This window comes from Myodes glareolus, chromosome 14 (assembly GCF_982192425.1).
Source record: "Myodes glareolus chromosome 14, mMyoGla1.1, whole genome shotgun sequence".
Classification (NCBI taxonomy): Eukaryota; Metazoa; Chordata; class Mammalia; order Rodentia; family Cricetidae; genus Myodes; species Myodes glareolus.
Genome location: NC_142039.1, coordinates 9,752,987 through 9,778,060, shown reverse-complemented (window position 1 = coordinate 9,778,060; position 25,074 = coordinate 9,752,987). Strand labels below are relative to the sequence as shown.

General features: G+C 43.8%; 2 pseudogenes; both read left to right on the top strand.

Annotated features, from left to right (window-relative positions):
• Positions 1 to 203: 203 nt before the first annotated feature.
• LOC125417590 (small ribosomal subunit protein eS28 pseudogene) overlaps positions 204 to 25,074 on the top strand; it is a 37,166-nt pseudogene continuing 12,295 nt past the window's right edge.
• On the top strand, positions 22,801 to 23,063 carry LOC148119754 (Nuclear RNase P; annotated as a pseudogene).

The window sequence follows — 25,074 nt, the reverse complement described above, 5'->3', positions numbered from 1 at the left end:
CAGCCCATAACAAGCAGTTTCTAAGTCTGAATCAGCTAAGCTACAAACTCTTGGAAACTCATCAGTTGACAGGTTCAGCTATGCTTCTGGCTTTTCAGTTCGCTTTCCTCAAGGGATTACTGCTAATTTCGGGCCATAAAAACACATTGTGTGTATATATACAGTCAAGAATATCATCATTTGTTGAAGATAATCTTGAGCTCTCCGCCTGCTCGCCGCCATCATGGACACGAGTCGCGTGCAGCCCATCAAGCTTGCTAGGGGAACCAAAGTGCTGGGCAGGACCGGTTCGCAGGGTCAGTGCACACAGGTGTGTGTGGAATTTATGGATGACACCAGCCATTCCATCATCTGAAACGTCAAAGGTCCCGTTCGAGAGGGAGACGTGCTCACCCTATTGGAGTCAGAAAGGGAGGCTCGGAGGTTGCAGAGGTAGGTTGCGTTGATCTTCCTGCTTTCCTGCTGGGTCCTGAGTATCCACTACTTGACCCATGATGACCTGCGACTATTAAATAAAGCATTTGTGTTGTTTAAAAAAAAGATAATCTTGATTTTAAAAACTCATTATGAGGTATGATGGAGCACACCTTTAATCCCAGTACTGGGAAGACAGAAGCAGGAGGCTCTCTATGAGGTAGAGGCCCATCTGGTCCAGGTAATAAGATCCAGGCCAGACAAGGCTACATAGAGAGACCTTGTTTCAAAAAACAAATGAACAAATAAAATGTTACTAAATATAAAAATATTTAGCATCATCCTAGAGTCTTATTTTTTTGTTTTTTGAACTTTTTAAAATTTGCAATAAATAATATAAGGCTAAAAATGTAAAATGACATATCATTTCTGACTTTGCTAATTTATAGTAAATAAGAAAAATTGTGAGGTGAGAAGAAATCATTTATAAGATTTAAATCCTTATAAAGAAAAAAAAAGAGATTTGTTTTCATAAAGAATAGAGAGGGATAAAACAGTGTCAAACTGTCTGCAACTTTCACAGGCTGAGCATTGCTGCAGTGAGCCCCGTGTCCTGGGTCCGCGTGTTAACTATTCTGAGCATTGCTGCAGTGAGCCCCTCCTTCTGGGTTTCCACTATCAGATTTCTTGTTTCTTCTTTGCTTTATTTTTATCAACTTCACAGGGTTGTGAAAAGAGAAGTTCGTCCCAGAATAAAGTATGTTTCATTTTCCTTTCATGAGCTTGCTCCCTGGCATGCATGCTAGCGTGTTTCCCAGTTTTAGGGTGGCATCTGAAAGATGGGAGGGTCCTCTCTGTCAGGGTTCAGAAACTACACATAGAGAAACAGGAGGCTCTGGGTGGAGAAGCCGCACCTCCAGACTGCATGTGAACTCTACTAGTCCAGGCCAGGGTTGTGTTCCTTGACCTTGCTTTCCAGGCAGTTCTTCCCCCAGCAGGATGAGATGTTCTCAGCTCCAGTCAACACATCCACACTAAACTAACACCATCGTGACTGACACTCCTCCGTTCACGTTGGGAAATGCACTTAGAGTTGTCAGAAGACAAAATCATGACAAATGTAGTTTAAACATCTTAACTAGCTTTCTTTGGGAGTCTAGACCCAAGCAACATCCTATTCTATAAAACAGAATGGAGACTGGGGAGAAAACTCCAGCAGTAACCTCTTCATTCCATCCCAACATCCACATTTTAAAACCAGGCCAGCAGCTCCTACTTGAACGACAAACTGATCCCAAGGGTTTGTTGAGCAGCCAGTTCAGTCTAATGGATGAACTTCAGGCTCAGCGAGAGACCCTGTCTCAAAAAGAGTTGATGAGGAGGAGGAGGAGGAGGATGTTGATGTTGATGGTGATGATAATGATGGTGGAGAAGAAGAAGAAAGGAGGGGTTGGAGGAGGAGGATTGCCCTGATCGAGAAAAGAGTAAGGAAAACAGAGAACAAAAACAGAGATTGGTTCTTTCAAAGTTTCTGTCTTTGCAAGGCAGGGACAGAGAAATAGATCAATAGAAAATGACTGCTTGGTTGACATTGGATTACCTTTCCGTAAGGATTAAGAGAGAGAACATCATCATCACACTGGCCTATGTGGGAACTTGGCCATTATCCCCCACTCTCCTGACTTCTCATGGGGGCAGATGAACAGTTCAGTTTCAGTTTGGCCATTCAGCATGAATGATCCCATTTGGGGTTGGTCTGTTCGGTGTTGCAGGGTATTTGTTTATTATGCAGAAATGTGTTGCATTTGTTTAACTATGTAAAGATGTGCTGCTGTTTTACCTTGCCTGGACTAATAAAAAGTTGAATGGCCAATAGCAAGGGAAGAGGTATAGGCAGGACTTCCTGGCAGGGAGAGAAAGTAGGAGGAGCTTAGGCTTGGGAAAGAAAGACAAGAGACACCAGACAGACATGGAGGAAGCAGGAAAGTAGGACATACAGAAAGAAAAAAAAGGTAAAGAGCCTCAAGGCAAAATGAAGATGAATAGAAACAGGTTAAATTAAGTTAAAAGAGCTAGTGGGACAAGCCTAAGGCTGAGCATTCCTAATCAATAATAAATCTCCGTGTCTGTATTTGGGAGCTAGTTGATAGTCCAAAGAAAGTTCCCAACTATAGTTTGGCCTAGCAGAAGTTCAAAGCATTGGCTTCCTGTAGATGATACAACTGTATGTAAGTATTGGGGGGTGGGGACAGAGACTGGCTGTCCAGGAACTCACTATGTAAACCAGCTGTGTAAAACCCACACAGATACATAGTCTCAGCCTCCCAAGTGTGCACCGCTGTGCTTAGCCTCAGGCCATACACATTTACGTCTTGATTCTGAGCTGAGAGGAAATGTGCACCTGACATTTGTATTTCTGAGCTGGACTTGTTTCTCTTAATGTGATGATCTTCAGTTTTCTGAAAACAACGACTGACTAGAAATCTACTATGTATAAAAGCCACCTTTTCTGTACAGACCAGCGATTCCACTTGTCTTCTATATTCCAGTCTTTGAATTGACCTGTGTCTCAGCGAAGTCATGACCTGTTGGGTTGACCGAAGGATGCAAAACTTGAGCAAACAGAGGAAAGGGGGCTCAGGGTCACCAATCCTACAGGCAGGTTCATACTGAGAAAGGATTCGAAGAATCTGAACATAGCAAATGGGTAAAGGACTGGATTATTGTTCAAGCCAGAACTAGACAAAGAGCAGACTTGTCCAAACACCCTTAACTATGAAAGCTGTAAACCAAATCACAGGCAGAACGGCAACTAGAATGCTAAGTAAAGGCACGGGACAGGATGGGAATAACGAAGAGAAAAGAGCAGTAAGCCCTGACTTCTCCCAGTCTGGGAAACACTCTCAGGCACGCTCCCCTTGGTGTCAGGGTTTTGAGAGCGTTTCTTATCTTTGAAGAGCCTCAAAGCCCTTTAACCCTTGCTTTTCAACCTTGAACACCTGAAGGATAGATGATCAGGGTGCCCGATAAGAACGCTGCATGGCTACACTCTGGTGCACAGGGAAATGTCTACAGAGTAAGATTGAAATCTCTGGAGTCATTCATTCAAGATGACCAACCTGGGGCTGGGAGTGTAGCCCAGTGGTTGGAGGGTGTGCTTAGCGGGCAGGAGGCCCTAGACTGGTTCCACAGCACCACAATTTAGAGAGAGATGCTCAGGCTGTATTGAAGAGGAACTTACCAGCTTGTCAGCCTGTAGGATCAAGCAGGATCTGTCCCCTTTTGTCTGGTGCTCTCCTGAGCTATTTGTCATTAATGTTGTCATTAACTAACAATGTATACTGTGTCTGCACAGCTGCCGTGAACAAAAGTTCCGGGAAAGAGGCTGCACCTGCCAAGGCCTTTGTGAAGAGTTGAAAGGTTCCAGGTTCAGAGCCTAATTCCCAGTTATCTTGGGCTATCTTCTGCCTCCTGAAATGGCCTCTTACTGTCCACCTCCATATGAAACAGAACATCCTTGTGATTCTTAAGCAGATTCTTTGGAAAGTATAAATAGACCCTGATTTCACCCCCTCAAAAGCAAAAACATGTCATCAGAGAGCACCGGAGGCCCAGAGCAGGGGTTCCTCACTCTGCTGCACCCCTCCTATCTGGTGCAATGTATTTGAAAAGTGTCTTGATTTATGGCTTCCTTTGTTCTGTTACTATAAAAACTTCATGAAATTGTTACCACGTTGGGACATAGAATTTGGGGTAAACTAAATCCGTGTCTCAGAACTGTGGTCACTTATATTTGGCTCCAGAGTAAACTCTCTTATCCTGTCTATGGTGAGAGCTGGATTTGTTTGTTAGCTTGTTTTTATTTTTGTTTATAGTAGCAATGTCAATAACAGCCATGCCACACACTTCACATCCATTCTCTCCTTAACTGCTCATGGTAAGTGTGTGGGGTGAGTGCTTCCTTCTGTGGAACAGAACTTCTGCAGGTTGTCAGTGTGTGTGCTTCCTTGTCCACCTTGTCCCCCACCATCCAGCAGCAATGAGGACATGCCACATTCATTGCCTTCAGCCTGGGGATCATGCTGTAGAAATACAGACAGATGAGCCTGTTTCCTTAGACAATACCAGCAATCTCAGTGTTTGGGAAGCTGAGGTAGGAATATTGGGAGAGGGGTTAATGTAGGTGACAGAAGATCGGGAGAGTCACAATCAATCAATCAATAAATCTATTCTCAACTCTACACTACTTAAAGAAAAGGAAGGGAGAGAGGATGGAGAAAGGGAGGGGGGAGGCAGGGAGGGAGGGAGGGGAAGGACTTGGAAGAAGTTATGGTTTGAATCTGAACAGACAGGTTCGTGTCTTGAACACTTGGTCCCCAGCTGCTGGTGTTATAAGCGGAGGCTGTGGAACCTTGAAAAGGTTGATCCTAGGTGGCAGAAGTAGGTCACTAAGGGTGGGTTTTTGAAGGTTAGAGTTGACTGAGGTTCTGTCCCACCCAGTCCTGCCCATTCAGTCCCAAAGAAATGCACAGAGGCCTACATTAATTACAAAATTGGTTGACTTATTAGCTCAGGTTTCTTATTAACTAACCTTATTAATAAGTTTATTAAACTTACTATAAAAAGTTAATCTCCAGATTCATATTATTCCTATGTATTCAAAAGGACAGTGGACTTGCTTTTATTTCATAGGCAATAGCTGCAATTTCCTTGACATTAGGAATAAAATGAACGTTGCATGCAACAAGCAGACACCAGTCACATACATAAGTCTACCTTGCCCAAGTTGCATCAAAAACTGGTTAAAATTTTATCTATTGCCCTAAATTACATAGACACTGCCCTAAAGGGAACTCAATCTCAGACCCTTCAAAATGCTGTATAAAAGGCCCTTCCCAAGAGAAAATAAAACAACAACAACAAAAATGACAGATCTAAAATATAGTCTGATATAAAAATTAGTTGCTAATAAAACACAATCAATTTAGGTCTGATGATGTGAATATTCACATATATGATAACCTAAAACTTCCTTCTACAGAGGTAAGACATCATACCTCAAACCAGGAGATTAAGGTTATTAAAAACTTGGAAAGCAAGGTCCTACCAGGATTAGCCTAGCCCTATTTGGACAGCATTTATTTAATCTTATTAACTATGATTTCTTCTCTTTTTATTTTTATTTATTTTTTTAATTTATTTATTTATTAAAAATGTCCACCTCCTCCCCTCCTCCCATTTCTCTCCCACTCTCCCCACTCCCCATCTCCCTCCCTCTCCAGTCCTAAGAGAAGTCAGGGTGCCCTGCCCTGTAGGAAGTCCAAGGCCCTCCCCACTCCATCCAGGTCTAGGAAGGTGTACATTCAAACAGACTAGGCTCCCAAACAGCCAGTACATGCTGTAGAATCAAAACCCGATGCCATTATCATTGGCTTTTCAGTCAGCCCTCATTGTCAGCCACATTCAGAGAGTCTGGTCTGATCCCATGCTCGTTCAGTTCCAGTCCAGCTGGCCTTGGTGAGCTCCCATTAGATCAGTCACACCATCTCAGTGGGTGAATGCACCCCTCGCGGTCCTGACTTCCTTGCTCATGTTCTCCCTCCTTCTGCTCTCCTGACTGTCCTGAAACTCACTCTGTAGACCAGACTAGACGCAAACTCAGAAATCCGCCTGCCTCTGCCTCTTGAGTGCTGGGATCAAAGGTGTACACCATCACTGCCTAGCTTGATATTCTTGTTTTAACTGTAGTTAAACAGCTAGATCAAAGCAACTGAATTTGGAACAAATTCAGTATTATTTCCTTCATAGATTAATTTATCTTTCTTGGCTTCTGTTACTGAACAAGCAGTTTCATCTTCCCTACAGATTTATTTTCACCCAAGAAATTTCTAATTTCAACAAAAAGCATTTTCCAACCTAAAAATGTTGACAGGAACAAAAAGACAAGACACATTCTGTAACAGAAACCCAGAGCAGTGCCCCAAACCAAATTCTGCACAAGACATGAGAAGTTGGAAAATGCTAGTTCCCCGCCATTGAGTTTCTTTTTCTTTCCATTGAGACAGAGCTCTACACTGAAGTGACTGAAGACCGACCCAGTGGGTTCCCCTGGGCCCTTCGTGGTAGCTCTGAGTCCCTTTATAGTGAAGCCAGCATTCTCTGAAGTATTGGCATCCAGCAGCTGAGACAAGTCTTCATTGCCTCAGTAGACATGCAAAGGGGGAATGTGCAATTGTAATTTTCAATTAAAAGAATTATTATAAAAACCTTCTATCTGGGGCTGGGTAAACGACTCAGCAGTTAAGAGTGTTGGTTAGATTTCCAGTTTCTAGAACACGTGTAGAAAGCCACACATGCCTATTATCCCAGTTCTGGGCAGAGTGGGAACAAAAGAATTGCTGAGGCTTGCTGATCACCAGCCTAGCTCCAGCTAGCACAAGCTAGAGACTTGTGTCAAGAGAATAACGCAGAGAGTAATAGAGCAAGACACCCGAAATTCATCTGGCCTGGGAGCATGCAAATATCACACATACCACACACACACACACATACACACATACACACACTAATACACCACACACACATACATAAACACACATATACACACTAATATACCACACACACATACATAAACACACATACACACATATATACTACACACACATACAAACACACACATATACATATACACCACACATATACATACAAACACACACATACACACACATATACACCACACACATACATATACACACATTCACACATACAAACACACACAAACACACACACATACACACACATATACACCACACACATACATATACACACACACATACACACACATATACACCACACATATACATATACACACATACAAACACACACACATGCACACTATACACACACATACACCGCACACACACACATATCCAGAGAATGAGAGAACTGACAGTCATAGCGAAGGATGGATAATGCGTTTTAGTGCTCTCCCAGCATGGTGGCACATATCTTTAATCCCAGGACTCAAGGTACAGGCAGGTGGATCTCTGAGTTTTGTGTTGAAGGTAAGTCTGGTCTACAGAACAAGTTCCAGGTCAACTAGGGCTACACAGAGAAACCCTGTCTCAAAAAAAAATAATAATAAATAATATAATAAATAAAATCGTCACTCCTCTATCATTTGCTTCCTGTTCTTCCTCAGTTAATGTCACAAATATCACCTCCTCGATCTTGTATTCATTTTTTATACTCGGATTTGTTTCTGCTGTTATATATGGATTTCTCAACCTTTTACAGTTCTACTGTCTTCTGTTGTGATGTATAAGGTGGGGCTTTACCTATTGCCATCTTCACTTTCCCACTCCCAAAGCACTCCAAATCATTTTAACAAGTTTTGATTAAGTCAATATTTTATATTTCTACTGCAGTCCACACACCCGGCCAGCTGCCTCCAGGGAGCTATCCCCTCAAATCGTTTGCCTTTTGTTTTGAGAGGACCCCCCAACACACACACATGCCCAGGTTGGCCTCTCTGCAGCCCAGCCCAGGAAGGCCTTGAATTTATAATCCTCCTGCTTCAACCTGCTAAACAGACAGGGTTCTAGGCTCTCCCAACAGGCCCGGCTATATTTGCATGTTTTGAGTGTAGAAATAGTGTTCTGTCTCACAGCCAAGTAGTGTCCTGTGGTTGCATTTCCTTTCTTAAATACTTACTCATCTCTGTTGATGAAGATTATGGATTTTTCCTACCTAGAAGAATATGGTCTCAATATAGTAATAAAGATCGGCCATCTAAAAGGGAAGTCAGTTTTTGGCACTCCTGGGTTTGTGGTCTGGACGTTTGTATCCACTCTACCTATTTTAGAATTTTTTTTTAAACGTGAGGTTTTAAGAAAATAATTACCTTGCCTAAATTCACACAGCTGTTAAGTGGCGGGTCTAAGAATATGCTTGGAGGCCTGTATTCTTCATAACTGTGTTTTCCCATGGACATACCAGTGCCCAGAATACAGTTTTCCAAGGGGCCAACCTCCTGATACAGAACCTGGGTACCTTTGAACCAGTAGTTCTCAGACTTCAGTTGGCATAAGCTTTTTAAGAAAGTTGTATGGGCCCTATCCCCACATCTTCCAATTGATTCCTTAGGTTGGGTGCTGTGTATGTTGCTGGCCAAGAATCCTTCTTTGAGGACCACTCGACTCATCAAACAAGCAGTCCAACAGTCAGGCACTCTGTCCACTTGACCAGAGTCTTTGCATCCACTTGACAGCAGAGTGTGAAACCCTGACCAGGCCCATCTCACGCCATTCATTTCTCCGAGGGTCTTGACTCAGCAGTGCCAAACTGAAGGAGAAAGAGAGAGATTGTTCCACCCTGTGCAGAGTTTAGATTTTAATTTGAGAATGGGATGAGAGAGTTGGAAAAACCCATTCTAACCCAGTGCCTGAATCTCAGCAGCATCATGAATATCTTATAAAGTTACCAGTTGCTTCAGGAAAGCTCTCACACAATCCTAGTATAATGGAGATGCTGGTCATCATTGAGGGGTTCACTGAGCTCACTCCCTGGCATGGACAAAGATCTAAACATCCATAAAGACACAGAAGGGAAAGCATCAGCTTTGTCCCTCGGGGATGAGAGAGGGCCAGGGCTTAATTTCTGCAAACAGAAGCTGGTTTGGGTACTTCATAGGGCCCCTGGGTCCTCCCCTCTTCCCAATGGTACTGCTTACACACACACACACACACACACACACACACACACACACACACACACACTGCGCCCAAGCTTGGAGAGTCCTCTTTCTCTTCACAGTGTCTTCTGGGAACAAGAAGCCACCTTCTCAAGGGAGCCTTTTCTCCTCTCCTTCTCTACCTATGTGGCTAACTCTCCCTCAATAGGCCCCCATCAGGGACATCAAACAAAAGTTCTGGTGTCTGGAAGGTGACCATTGATTTACAAAGGCCCACTGTAAAACCGAGGCACAAACTAGCAAAGAGAAGGTGTCACCTCATGCAGGGAAAAGTGGCTGATAGGGAAAGGGGCCCCTCAAGAGCCTTATCCCACTGGTCAGCAGAACTAAATGGATAAGGTTGGTGCTAAAAGTTTCCTATTACAGAAACTGGTTAAAAGGAAATGCAATTTACTCTTGAATTTATTGACACTTCCTAAAATGCCTAAACTCTGTGTCAGGAGTTATCTTCTGATAGCAGAGCCATCCTGACAGAGAAGAAAAGAAACAAAGAGGAACAAGAAAGGGGGAAATAAGTTAAATATTAACAGGCTTTCTCTGTAAAAAGACCTAAATGTAAATATTTTTAATTTTTTTTAGATTTTTAAAAAGTATTTGTTCTTTATTTTATGTATATTGCTGTTTAGCCTGCACCTATGTCTGTGTGAGGGTACTGATCCTCTGGAGCTGGAGTTACAGACAGTTGTGAGCTGCCATGTGGATGCTGAGAATTGAGTCCAGGTCCTCTGGAAGAGCTGCCAGTGCTCTTAACCATTAAGCCATGTCTCTAGCATGCACATGCCTTTTAAAGACTTTTTGAAATCTTGTTTTGTATGCATGAGTGTTTCGCCTGCTTCTATATACATATATACACGTCTGATGGCTCCAGAGGCCGGAAGAGGGCACTGGGTTCCCTGGAACTGGAGTTAGGGTGTTGTAAGCAACCATGTGGGTGCTGGGAATTGAACCCTGGTCCTCTGCCAGAGCAACAAGTGCTCTAAACCACTGAGCCCTCTCTCCAGTCAAGATTTAAATATATATTTTTATGATGCACTCATTTTAAAATATATATGTTTAAATGTCACAGATATATAAATGAAAGGAGCAAAGTGATTGGAGAAGGAGGAGATCAGTGACACAGGGATAATAAAGGTAAGAGGGCGAGGTGACCCCGACATACATTCATAAGTCTGTCATAATGAAATCCATTATTTCATACACTAAAAAAGTTAACAATGCAGGCCCACATAAAAGTTAGGCAGGTCTGAGAGCCACTAGTAATTTCATCCCTCCGATGGCAGGGGCAGTAGATCCCTGGAGCAGCTGGAAAACCAGACAAGCCAGATTGGTGAGACTGTGAGCTTTAGATTCAGCAAGACTTGAAAAATACAGAATGAGCCAGAAAGACGCCTGACATCAGTATCAGGCCTACGTATACATGGTTCACATATGTGGGCATGTAAGCCCAGGCGTGTGTAAACACAAATAGCCCACACACAGACACATGCAACATACACGCCAAAAAAAAAAAAAATAGAACATAAGACTTTTTTCACATTCTGTGTTTGAGAGGTAAGGTACATGTTTGCATGGGTATAGGTAAGTGTGTGTGCGCGCTCACGTGCGTGCACACGTGTGCATATTTGTGTAGGCAAAGATCAACACTGGGCACAGTTTCTCATCAAAGTGCACTCATAATTGGCTATCTCTGCTTGTCTATGAGATCCAGTAATCTACCTGTCTCTGCCTCCCCAGCCCCTGGGTTACAGATGTGTCGCTTTCTACATGGGTGCTGGAGATCTGAACTAAGTCCTCAGGTTTCCATAACAAGAGCTTGATCCCCTGAGCCACCTCCCCAGGCTGGTAGAGCTCATTTTTATTTATTTTTTATGCACATTGATGTTTTACCTGCATGTATGTCTGTGTAAGGGTGTTGAATCCCCTGGAACAGAAGTTACAGACAGTTGTGAGCGGTCAGGTGGGTGCTGGGAATTGAACCCCGGGTCCTCTGGAAGAGCAACCAGTGCTCTTAACCACTGAGCCATCTCTCCAGCCTCATAAAGCCTATTTTTAAATAGAAAAAAAAATGCTTAGATAACAAGGACTGTGGAAGGAAGCTAACCCCAGGATGACTTATAGACTCACTGATACCCGGGAGACAGATTTTCCTGTGTCTGCCAATTAGCTCCAGCAGCATGACTTCTGGCAAATGCCGCACCAATGCTGCACACATTACAAAATTCATGTCTCCCATTTCCTATGCTGCTGGGAACTATTGTTCTTCCTTCTGCCACTATGAATTGGAATGTTCAAGGTATCTGTACAAGTTAATCGAACACTTTTGTGTCTGGCTTCTTACACTTAACATGTCTTCAAGGTTCTTTGTGTTATAACACATTAGGATGTTTTTTGTTCTTGCCTAAATAGGTATCTTCCAACAGAAGACACATAAGATTCCAACAGATCTATAAAAATGCACAAAACCACTAACTATCAGACAAAAGCATATTAAAGCTGCAATAAAGGATCACCACACACCTCTTAAGATGGTTATCAGGGGGCTGGAGTTCAGTGGTGGAGAACATTGCCTGTTCTTCCAGAGGTCCTGAGTTCAATTCCCAGCAACCACATGGTGGCTCACAGCCATCTGTAATGAAATCTGGTGCCCTCTTCTGGCCTGCAGGAATATATGCAGACAGAATCCTGTATACATAGTAGATAGATAGATAGATAGATAGATAGATAGATAGATAGATAGATAGATAGATATAGATATAGATAGATAGATACCTGACAACCTAACTTCAATCCTCAGGACTCACATAAAGATGGAAAGAGAAAACAGCTCTTGAAGGTTGTCCTTGGACCTGCACTCTACACACACACGCACGCACACACACATACACACACACACACACAGACACATACACATACAGACACACGTTTTAAAAAATGGTTTTCAGACAAGAGTGAGCAAGTGCAGAGAAACACTGGGAAAGGGCAAATCGTTACACTCTTTAGAAACGCAGACTGATGCTGCCTGTATAGAACAGCACAAAGTCTCCACCAAAAAATTAATCACAGGGCTGGGGCCGAGGCTCAGTGGGAGAGTGCTTGCCTAGCAAGCACAAGGCTGTGGATTCAAGCCCCAGTACAGTTAAAACTTTAAAAATTAAGAGTGGGCAAGACAGTTCAGTTAGTAAAGTGCTAAGCCAGTCAATCTGAGTTTACATAAAGTGGAAGGAAAGGACCGACTCTACACGGTTGTCCTCTGATTTAAACTCACGCACGCACACATGTGTGCGTGCGCGCACACACACACACCACGTACACCCTGTCCCTTTAAGAGACAAGCTTTCCACTCCCAGCGCCCCCCACTTCCACTGAGGCAAGTGGATCTCCTGCAGCTCTCTCTCTCTCTCTGAAGAGATGGCTGCTGCCTCTCTCTGTCTCCCCCCCTCCCATCCTTTCTTCCCTCTCTTCCTCTTCCTCTCCCTCTCCCCCTTCTCCCTTTCCCTTCCATAACCCACTAAATAAACTCTATACCCAAACGCTCTCTCTCTGCATGGCATCTCTCACCCACTTTGGTCTCCCACGCACCAATTGCCGAGACCTCTGGGGACCCGCCGAGGCCTCGGGAGACCTGCTACTACCCCTTGTGGACAGCCGCCCCTCATGGGACCAGCCTTCCCCCACACCTTATCTTTAAAAAGAATAACACACACAACAAGAGTAAAAATTTAAATGAAAACAGAACTACCATATGATACAGCAAACCTTCTTCTAGGTATACATATTTTCAACATGAAATGAAGTCCATGAATTAAATAGAGTGGTGGTCACTCCAGTGTTCAGTGAAGGATGATTCACAATAGCCAGGACACAGACTTGAGCATCGATCAAATGATGAGTGGGTAGATACCCTGATGACATGTATAAGGACAGTGAATTATTTTGTTGCTGGTTTTTGGGGTTTTTTTTTTTCTTTTTTGTTTTTTGTTGTGGTGTTTGTTTTTTTTGTTCTGTTTTGCCAAGACTGGGTTTCTCTATGTAACAGCCCTGTGTGGTGGCACCTACCTTTAGTCCCAACACTCTGGAGGCAGCAGCAGACTGCTTCTGTGAGTTTGAGGCTACACAGAAAAACCCTGTGTCAAAAGGGGGAGGGGAAAATTCACAGACGTTGAGAATGAAATAGTGGTTACCCCAGGGCTGGATGGGGAAGTTGCGGTGATGTTGATCAAAGCTACACTTTCAGTAACACAGATGAGTAAATTCTAGACATCAGCTTACAGCATGGTTACTATGGGTACTAAGAATGTATTATAGTCTCTTGTTTAGGTTTTGTGTTCGGTGTTCTTGGTTTTATTTTTGGTTTTGTAGTTTGGAATACTGTGGTTTTGTTTTGTTTTGTTTTGGTGTGTTATTCTCTTTTGTTTTGAGACAGGTTCTTATGTATTCCTGACTCTCCTGGAACTCACTCTGTACAACAGGCTGGCCTCAAACTCACAAAGATCCACCTGCCTCTGCCTCCCAAGTGCTAGGATTAAGGGATGCACTACCACACCTGATTCTGTACTATATTTGTAAAATTGCCTAGGTAACAGATTTTAAGAATTCTTATCACTGCCGGGTGGTGGTGGCACACTCCTTTAATCCCAGCACTTGGGAGGTAGAGGCAGGAAGATCTCTGAGTTCTGAGTTGAGGTCAGCCTAGCCTACAGAACAAGTTCTAAGACAGTCAGGGCTACACAGAGAAACTCTGTTTTGAAAAACCAAAACAAACAAAGAATTAAAACAAATACCCCAAGAATTCCCTCACTAAAGTAATGAATTCATGTACAAATTGATTTAACCACTGCAAAATGTATGCATTTTAAAACATGTTCACAATATATATAACTTTTGTTTGTTAAAATACTTAGTTTAGAATTATAAATACTAGATTTATAAGTATTATAAATAAAAAATAAATTTATAAATTCTAATTTTAGAATTATAAAACTTCTAAACAATATCATTCCTTTGTCTGGTTGAATAACATTTCATTACACACATGCATATACATACCTCTTTTTCTACTCACTCAATGATGAGCTCTTTGACTACCTCTATCTTTTGGTTGCCACGAATGCTGCTATGAGCATGGTGGGTGTCTTAGTCAGGGTTACTATTGCTATGAGGAAACACCATGTTGAGGAGGGGAGGGTTTCTTGAGCTTACACTTCCACATTCATAGTCCATAACTGAAGGAAGTAAGAACAGAAATTCAAATAGGGCAGCAACCTGGAGGCAGGAGCTGATTCAGAGTCCACGGAAGGGTGCTACTTACTCTCCGGTGCTTGCTTAGCCTGCCTTCTTATAGAACCCAGGACCACCAGCCTCCAAGGGGCTGTGACATCCCACATCAATGAATAATTAAGAAAATGGGTTTGCCTACAGCCCAATCTTATAGAGGCATTTTCTCAATTGGGGTTCCCTCTCCAGTGATTCTGGGTCAAGCTGACATAAAATTAGCCCGCACAGTGGATAATGAGATCCTGCTTTCAGTTATTGTCATTACATACCCAGAAGAATTGCTGGAACACGTGGTAATTCTATATTCAATTTTTTTCCTCCTTTTCCACAGCAGCTGTATCATTTTGCAATGCAATCAGCAATGGACAAGGCTTCCAATTTCTTTTACATCCTCACCAAACCTGTAGTTTTCTATTTACTGAACAATGATAACCATTCTAAGGGTATCTCACTAAGCTTTTGCACATCGCTAACATTTGGGGAAGTTGAGCATCGTTTCATGTCATTATTGGCCACTTGTCGGTGTCACAGTGAGCACCAATTGTTGACTTGACAAGATCTAGGATCACACTTGGAGACAGATCTTCGCCATATTTTTAAGGACTTTTCTAGATGAGGTCAATGGAGGTGAGAAGAACCACCCTAGTTGACCAGCTGAAGAAAAGGGAGACAGTCAAGCTAAGAACCAACATCCATCTCATCTCCTGAATACAGATGGAATGTGACCAGCTGCCTCAAGCCCCTGGTCACCAGGCTGCCCCCACCAGAATGACCTGTGAGCCAAAATAAACCCCTCCCTCCAGAAGTTTCTGCCACAGCAGCAAGAACTGTCTAACTATTCAAGAGCTTTCGTCTGTTTTTTTGATTTTTGCTGTTGTGTATTTTAAAATAATGTTTGTATTACTTCTTTGAAAATTTCACACATGTATACAATATATTCTGATCAGTTCACCCCCTACTCCTTTCCTTAATTGATGTTCTTTTACATTTAAAGGGAGATATGAGATATGATATAGATATGAATAATTTGCATTGGTATGGATTTTAAGATCAATTTTGTTATATATATGTATTTCTGATATTGATTAAGGTATTGTGACTGTGTAGTTCATTTTAAAAATGTATAATTAGAAAATATAGGTTGTTAATGGATAATCATCGATATTAATCAAGCTTGTAGTCATATTAGTTAGACTTTCTAGATATATAGAGATATATTTTAGTTAGATAGACATTCTTCATATCTTTCAAAGACTACATAATATGGCATTTTAATGTTCTAATAACTTAGGGCTTTTCATGACAGTGAGACACGTCTGCTCCTGGCAGCACCAATGTACTTCAAGAGGAAGATGGGCATTAAAGAGGCTCCTTATGGAGTTTGATAGCCATTTGGGCAAGAAGCTGCTCTTGCCTGGACTGTTGCATAAACTGGACACAAAGAACCCGCAGAGAGAGGACTGCTGATCTTGCCTAAAGATGAGATGGTCTTTCGGGGTTCCTGATTCATGAAAGAGTCTGCGAGACATTCTGCAGGACAAAGCAGATAGTGGCTGAACTGTCTTTGAAATTTCCTGCTTCATAGAAATGTCTGCTGGATACTATGGTCCTGTAGGCCAAAGATGCATGCCCCAACGGTACAAAAAACTTTGGATGACTGTCCAGGCAGCGAGATGTCTCTGTCATTTCTAGAGTTTGGAAGTTGCTTATTTCTTGTTTAGGTAATATTATATCCTTCTGGAGTCTTTGATAGAGTTGAAAAATGGATAGATAATTATAGTTTTTCTTAGTTATGATAGAAGATAAAATAGATATAAATATTGTAACTATAATTCTTGCTCGATAACTGTTTTGTTATATATAATTTTACTATGTTAAAGTTAAAGCCTTCCTTTTTGTTTAAACAGAAAAAGGGGAAATGATGTGGAAGGGTCTTCTATTTATCTGTTGCTTTCATTGGTTAATTAATAAAGAAAACTGCCTGGCCTGATAGGTCAGAACATAGGTAGGCGGGGAAGACAGAACTAAATTCTGGGAGGAAGAAAGCAGAGGCAGAGAGCCACCCTCCATGAAGCTGCCAGGTCAGACATGCTAAATCTCTCCCGGTAAACCACGACCTCGTGGTGAGACACAGATTATTAGAAATGGGTTAAATCAATATGAGAGAGTTAGCCAATAAGGGGCTACAGCTAATGGGCCAGGCAATGTTTAAAAGAATATAGTTTCCATGTAGTTATTTCGGATGTAAACTAGCCAGGAGCCGGGGGGAGGGAACGCGGCCCGCTGCTCCTTTTACACTTAATAACTCCAACATGTACTACTCCCCATTTGTTGGGGTTTTAGTTCTTTAATATACTAGATATTAAGCTCTTAGTAAATGCATGACTTAAAACCATCTTCTCCCACCTGCTAGCAGGATCCTGAGATGGACTAAAGTTTTTAACTTTGGTGAATTCCAAGCTATTTGATTTGGGGGCGGGGGAGTATAGCTTGGATGATTGGAGTCATATCCACAAATATCACTGTCGTGTGTAATCTCATGAAGCCCTTCACTTGTGTCTTCTTATGTGAGTTTTATGGTCCTAGCTCTGATGTGTAGGGTTTTGTCCATCTGGATTAATATTGTCTGTGGAGATTAGACTAAAGGGTAGATCTCATTTTACGATTTTATTTAATATCATATTCTAAATAGTAACTTGAATACTAATTTATCTTTAAGATGTATAACATATTTCCTGTGATTATTTAAAGCTTAGTATTCTTTTCATCTTTTTGTTTGGTTTCCTTTTTTGAGACAGAGTCTCAGTATGTAGCTCTGGCTGGCCTGGAACTCACAGAGTCTACCTTCCTCTGCCTTCTGTGTGCTGAGATTAAAGATTTGTGCCACCACTACACCTGGTTTGCAAAACAGTACTTACTTCAAAAATGCATTCACACTAATGGCAGTGGTGGTGCATGCTTTTAATCTGTACTTGGGAGGCAGAGGCAGACAGAGCTCTGTGAGTTTGAGACCAGCTTGGACTATAAAGTGAGTCCAGGACAGCCAACGCTACACAGAGAAACCCTGTCTTGGGGTGACACTAGGGATGTCAGGGGTGCATTCATAGATTTCTCTAGGATCTAACAGGGTTTGCCATAGGACAGAAATTTTTCCAAATTCTCCAACCAGTACCCAATAAACGCTTATAGAGGCCACAGCTCTAATTCCAGGGGAGCTGGTGTCCTCTTCTGGCCTCTACAGGTACCACATACATGCAGACAGAACTCTTACACATAAATTGCTTTGATCTTTTTAAAATACAGAAATAGGAAAAAGCTAAATGTAACTACTATGACACAGGAATTGCACTTTTAATTTAATTCAAATTGAAAGAACCCTACCATACTAGAGATTTTAATCCCTAGATTGTCTAAGGGTTTTTTTCCACAGAGTGAAATATTTATGCCACACTCTAACTTTTCATGAGAAAGCCTTTTAGAACCTCAAATTAATACTATATCCTTGGTTTAAGGGTAAAGACAAAAACTACAAGGTGAAAGATATCTTTCAGTTTCCTGTAGAAGTCCTAATGAAGAATCACACTAGAGAGCCAGACGGCCCCTGCCTGCAAGCCCACTTTTGTTTTATTTCTGCAATCCAGTATTTTATTTGCTAATCCAATTTCAAACTTTTAAAACCTTTTAGAAATACATTCTGCTTCTTTTTAAGGAATAATAAGTGTGAAGTTTATCTTTCTCTTTTTTACTGGTGGAGAAGAAACTCAAAGCTAGGAATACTATATTCCTCTTAAATTTCCTTTTGTTTGTGTAAAGATTTGTCTTTTATTTTCTGTGTCTAAGTGTTTCCCCTCTGTGGGCGCATCACCTGTGTGCAGTGCCCACAGAGGCCAGAAGAGGGCATCAGAGTTCCTGGAACTGGAGTTACAGATGGTGCTGAGCTCCCTATAAGTGCTGGGGATCTAACTTAGATCCTCTGTAACAGCAACAATTGGTCTTAACCACCGAACCACCATCTCTCCAGTCCTTTAAACCTATTTTTTCTTGTATATTTGTTTTTCATTTACCTTTCCCAGTATATGGCTTTGGAGAATATTTCACCTCAGCTGTGCTGACTTGGCTGTGCTTGTTATCTCTGTTTTTTTGTTGTTGTTTTTGTTTTTGTTTTTGGTTTGGGAATGGCAGCCAGATTCACAGGGGCATGGCAGTCTGAACTGCAACAACATCGGGGTGCAAATTTGAAGATGTAACTTGCTCATTATCTGTAACTATTTCATCTCCCTCATAGGCCTCCATTCCTTCCTTGAAGACATGATCAGATTAGGAAAGACTCTTTAACCTGTCAATTGCTAGTGATATAGTTTACTGATAGTGCAACTGCTTCATGGGTTCAAGGCCCTGGGTTCAATGCCCAGCACTGTAAATAAACAAACACACTTTGAGTGTCAAGAGATATCTCTGCCTCTTTAGAGTAAAGTAATCAATTTCAATAATGTCTCTTCCTTCAACAGTGTTTAAGATTTCCTTCACATAGGTAGTAGGTTGAAAATGTCTCCAAAATTCTTCCTAGTACCTGTGTAAGGGATCCTATTTGGAAATAGGGTCTTTGCAAGGTCTACGAGACAAGGTCTAGATGGTTGTGCGCACACACACACACACACACACCAAAAAGAGGTTAAATACTAATATCACCATAATCATATTTGAAGACAGAGTCATTGAAAGATCGGATCATCAGAAAGACTAGGTAATTCATAGGGGGTTGCCTGGATCACGATGGGAAGAGGAAATAGGGATTTCCTGAGTGGATTGAGGGCACATGCAGATGGGAACATGAGAGATCAGGTTGGTGGAGGAGAGGACAGAGAGGGAGCGTACTGAAAGAGACTACTGGAAAGGGGAAGCATTTCAGGGTCAGGTAAAATCCTGGCACAAGGGAATCTCCCAGGAATCTACAAGCGTGACCTCGTGCTAAGACTTCTAGCAATAACTGATGCATCACCTGAACTGGCTCTCTGCTATAATCAGGCTGGTGCCTAGCCCAATTGTCATCAGAGAGGTGAGTTATCCAACAGTTGATGGAGACAGATGCAGACCCACAACCAAACACTAGGCAGAGTTCAGGGACTCCTGCAGAAGAGGGGAGAGGGAATTGTGGGAACTAGAGGAACCCACCACGGCAATACTCATGGAAGGCTCACAGAGTCAGCTGACCTGGGCTCACAGGGGCTCACCGAGACCAAACCGACTACCAGAGAGCCTGCATGGGACTGACCTGCTGATATGTTACAGTTGTGTAGCTTGGTCCTCTTGTTGGATTCATAACAGTGGGAACAGGGGCTGCCTCTGATGTGGGAAGTCCTTCTGTATATGTGTAGCTTTTATTGGTTAATGGATAAAGAAGCTGCTTTGGCCTGTGATAGGACACAGTAGAGCTAGGTGGGAAAACTAAACTGAATGTTGGAAGAAAGTAGGCAGAGTTGGTGAGATACCATGTAGCAGCCAGAGGGGAAAGACACAAGCTGTCAACTAGAACCTTGCCGGTAGGCCACAAGCCTCACGGTAAAATATAAATTAATAGAAATGGGTTAATTTAATATATAAGAGCTAGCCAATAAGAAGCAAGAGCTAATAAGCCAAATGTGATTATTTTGGTTCTGGGCAGGGAACGAATAAACAGCCTCCCCCAACATGTCTCCAACTCTTTTGCTGGCTCTTGACTCCCTTCTCCTCATACTGGGTCACCTTTCCCAACCTTACTACATGGAGAGGTGCTTGGTCTGATTGCAGCTTGATACGCCAGGTTTTGTTGATACTCACTGGAGACCTGTCCTTTCCTGGGCAGAGACAGAGGAGGGGTAGATTGGGGGGTGGGACAGAGAAAAGTGGGGGGATGGCTGGGAAGGGAGGAGGGACAGGAAACTGTGACTGGGATGTAGAACAAATAAATAAATTTATTAAGAAAAATAAAAAGGGGAACTGGAGAGATGGCTCAGAGGTTAAAAGCACTGACTGTTCTTCTAGAGGTCCTGAGCTCAATTTCTAGCAACCACATGGTGGCTCACAACCATTTATAATGAGATCTGGTGCTCTCGTCTAGTGTGCAGGCAAACATGCAGACAGAACACTACATACATAATAAAAGAAAAGAAAGAAAAGAAAGATCAGGTCATAAGGGTGGAATCCTCATAAATGGAATTATTGCCCTAAAAAAAGGCCCTATAAGCTTCCTTTGCCTGTACTGCCAAGCGAGTGGCAGAGAAAAGATGGCCTTGTATGAAGCAGAGAGGAGGAGTTTGCCCCCACTTGATCCTAGACGTCTCCGTCTCTAAACTTTGGACACGTTTCTGATGACTGCAGCTGTGTTGTTCACATCATTTGTTGTAGCAGCCCTAGCCGACTGAAGCAGACCTTAGACCTTTTGATCATTGAACTTCCTTCTTCCCCCATACCAGCCCCACACTGGCTGCTGGTTCAAGATGGAAGTCAGGAACCACAGTCTGGGTCCTCCACCTCACTTCATTTGACATTTGGGACGGACAGCCTCCTCTTCTCCAACCCACAAACATCGCCGCCTGAGCTTGGAGGAAAATCTCCAGCCTTTGATCCACCAGCGGGAGCTTCCTCTGTTTCAAAGTCTGACTCCCATCGTCTTGCTGTGGGTATCAAACACTTCACTTTGACTCTTCTCTCACTCCTGTGTAAGGATCAAAATCCTCTCCAGGGCAATTAAATGCCCAGGGCAGAATCAGTACAAAGTCACACAAGCACTAAAGGCAGACAGGACAAACAGAAACACATTGATGGATTAAACAGTTCAGTAAATAGAAAATGGATAGATGGATGGATAGATAGATGATCTATGTAATATTAAGATGACTTATTTTGTGATTGAAAGACTCCCGTGGGCGTCTTCCTTCGGGAGAGACCCCGTGCCCAAAGATCAGTCGAAAACACGCAGCCGGATGCAAACAGCAAGAGGTTTATTGGATACGCAGGTACCTGGGGCGACAAAGTCTCTCGAAGGACTTGCGCCCCACAGGTTGGGGGTGAGGGGTTCTTATAGGAGAGCAAAAAGCGAGGTTTACAGAAGCAAGATGCAGGGTGGTAAATTCTTAACCTAAATAACAATGAGGGGACTACTCAGCGGTTTACTGTTCCTCCTATCCTGCCCCCCCTGTTGGGAGCCACCTGGAGGCACAGGTGGTCCTGCAGTTTGGAGGTATATCTGGCTTAGCCACGTGGGGCTGAGCACCCTTGCCTGCACCCTTGCCTGCACATGCTCAGACCAGCAGAATGGCATTAACCAATCAGGACAGCATTCAAGCCTCTCCACCGTTTAAAAGCAGCTGCCTCGGGACTCTACTTCCTCTCTCTAAGCTTTCTCTTGTCCCTGCTCTCTTCCCCTCCCCCAATTTTCCTCAATGGAATGCTCCGAATAAAGACGTGTACAGAGAAGGAATTCTCGTTTTTAGTGGCGTTCATTCCTGCTGGTCAGGATGCGCGTCGCAACTGGTGCTCGAAACCCCGGGACGCCGAGGGACCCTGACAACTACGCCGGGGGACCCTGAGAAGGAAGCGCCCAGCAACGTGCTGAAAGCCCGGAAGAAAAAGCCGAAATCAGACACCAGGACACAGAGAGCCGTGAATTTCAGAACTCTGAACACGTGGAGCGGTGAGTGACGTCAGTTAAATCCTCCAGAAAGGAGGAGGAAAAAGAATGGAAAAAGTATAGGCCTAAAAAGAAAAGAAAATAGAAAGAATCAAAGTTAAGGTATCTGAAAGAAGGTACAGAAAGCAACGGGGAAGAAAAATTCCTTAAGTTCAGTGCAGGAGGAGTGTGAAAAAACAGCAGCCAAAAAAGCGAGGTTTATGGTTGGGAGATCCGCGGCTTCCTCCGTCCGTACTCGCTGTTAGAGACTCAGAGGCAACAGTCTCATAGGGAGGGGGTTTGATCATGCGTGAAGACTGCCTTCCCTGTTCTTAAAGAGCCGCAGAGCTTTTGGAGGTGATTTTCGCCTAATTTTGTTAAGAGAGCTCAGTCTCTGGCTCTCACGTACAGAAAACTTTAATTTTGATTGAGGAAGTAGCCGGTAGTGGTGGCGCACGCCGGTAGGATTTGCTGAAGTCCGCAGAGGCGTGCGAAAAGCCAGGTCGCTGTGGCGACATGGGCGGGCTAAAGTCCCTGTGACATCAGAGGCTATGTGTCCCGGCCTTCTGGCGGGGCTATGGTTTTTGGAGGACTTTTTCAGCACCTGAGCGGACTTGCCCGGACTGAGGCGGAAGCTGCGTGGTGAGCAGCAGCGCCGCTAAAGACTGAGAGGGGCCAAACTCTGAACCGCATTTCCATAGCAACATGGGCGGGCGGAGGAAGCTCACCGGCGGGGCCACGTGCTGAGTGCTCGTCACTCCCCGGCCCCTGGGAAGGTCTGAGACTGGGGCCCTCCGCGGCCCTAACCGGGCCCTCCCCGAGCGGGGAGGTGAGTTCCCAGAGAACGGGGCTCTGCGCGCGGGCAGACCGGGCAGGAGAGGCCCCCCCTCGCCGGAGCTTGGAAAAGGCTCACGGCCGGCGGTGCGAGTTCGATGCCTGAGGTGAGGCAGGGTGCACAGGATAAACTGGCGAGCCCGCGCACGGCCCGGGGCGGAGCCATGCCTTTGGGCCATGCGGAGCGCGCCACGGTGGGCCGCGCCTCAGAGGCGGAGCTGCTGCTGCCGCCTCTCACAACCACGGTCGCCAAAAAATTCAGTCAGATAAAAACATTTATCCCCCAAACATCGTCCAGTCGTCAGCAGGAAGCAGTCAGATCGAATGTCGACGTCCATTTTCCCTCATAAACTTCAGGCAGGACTGGTCCTAATTATCATAATAAAGGCGCGTCAACCTGGTTACCATTACCTATTGCCTCTGGCAACGGGTGGAATAAAACAATGCTACCTAGAGGTTTTTCCATCTGAATAGGGGAGCTGGAGAGATGGCTCAGAGGTTAAGAGCACTGCCTGCTCTTCCAAAGGTCATGAGTTCTATTCCCAGTGACAACTGTTTTGGTTTTAGACAAAAGAGGGGGACTACCAGTGACAGCTTCCCCCAGAGAAAGGATTTCTCTTGCATTCTTTACACTTAATTTTTAATTCAAAATTTTGCTGGAAAAACAACAGCAGACAGAGATGCTCTGTTTGAAAGCAATTCCGTCTAATTCTAAGGCCTGCTTTGATGGCACAGACAAACAAGATTTGCTCTTTGAAACAGAGACCTGCAAGTCTCTAAGTTCAAAACCAGCCTACTTCCAGTACTGATTGTGCTGAATTTTTACACTGAGAGTTTTTAGTACTCTTAAATGTTTATTTGGGAGGAGAGTTTTGTTTATGTTTTTCTAGGAATGCTGACATACATCTGGGTGCCAGCAAGACCGACAAGAGAAATAAAGAAGAAAGATGATCCAGTGGATGCTGAGTGTCCTGCTGTGGAAGATTCATGCGGAGGCAGCAGAGATGACCTTCTGGGCGGTGCCAAGAGCAGCTGTTTCACACCATTGACTTGAGCAGCACCCTGTGCAACCTCTTATCTCTTAACGATTTTCTGACTGACTCTACTTTGCCTTTTCCTTCCTTAGGAACGGGTGGGAGCAGAGATATTCTTGGCATGCTGTGTCTAGGTGGAAGTGCTGTATGTCTTTGATTGGTGTGCTACCTGCTAGCCCAAGTGAGGAGGGACAAGGTCTTTGTGACACAGGCCTTGGAAGCCTTGGAATGTGTACCCTCACCCCAAGTTTGGCTCTCAGCTTCAAAAGAGCTCATAGGCAATTAGCCATGCATAGCCTTTGCACCCTCTAGGGACCAGATAGTCCCACAAAGCATGGAGGAAGATATGCATAGGCGGAGGGTGTGTCTTGTTTTTCTTTTCTTTAATCGGTCCACACATCATGAGGTGGGGACCAGATTGGAAAATAGTTTTGCCTTATTGCTCTTAAAGACAATAATAGGGGGAGCTGTTGGGAGCCACCTGGAGGCACAGGTGGTCCTGCAGTTTGGAGGTATACCTGGCTTAGCCACGTGGGGCTGAGCACCCTTGCCTGCACCCTTGCCTGCACATGCTCAGACCAGCAGAATGGCATTAACCAATCAGGACAGCATTCAAGCCTCTCCACCGTTTAAAAGCAGCTGCCTCGGGACTCTACTTCCTCTCTCTAAGCTTTCTCTTGTCCCTGCTCTCTTCCCCTCCCCCAATTTTCCTCAATGGAATGCTCCGAATAAAGACGTGTACAGAGAAGGAATTCTCGTTTTTAGTGGCGTTCATTCCTGCTGGTCAGGATGCGCGTCGCACCCCCCTTTCCTGGCTGGCGACCAGATGTCTGATTGCACAGCCCCTGACTCGTGACGAGCCCCGCTTTATACGTGACTCAGGCCTCGCAATCCTCTCTTTCTTTGTTTCTATGGCCAGTCCATAAATCCCCTGTCTTGCAGCCAGATAAGGCTGTCCTTGCTCTAACCTCAGGTATCTTTGCTCAGCGTTCCGGAGGCCCTGAATTAAGCTTGTTATTTGCTCAGCATTCCGGAGGTCCTGAGCTGAGCTTGTTATCTGTGAACCTTTGCAAAACGGTATAACCGTGGTTAAAACGAGTTGGGATCCTTCATGATAT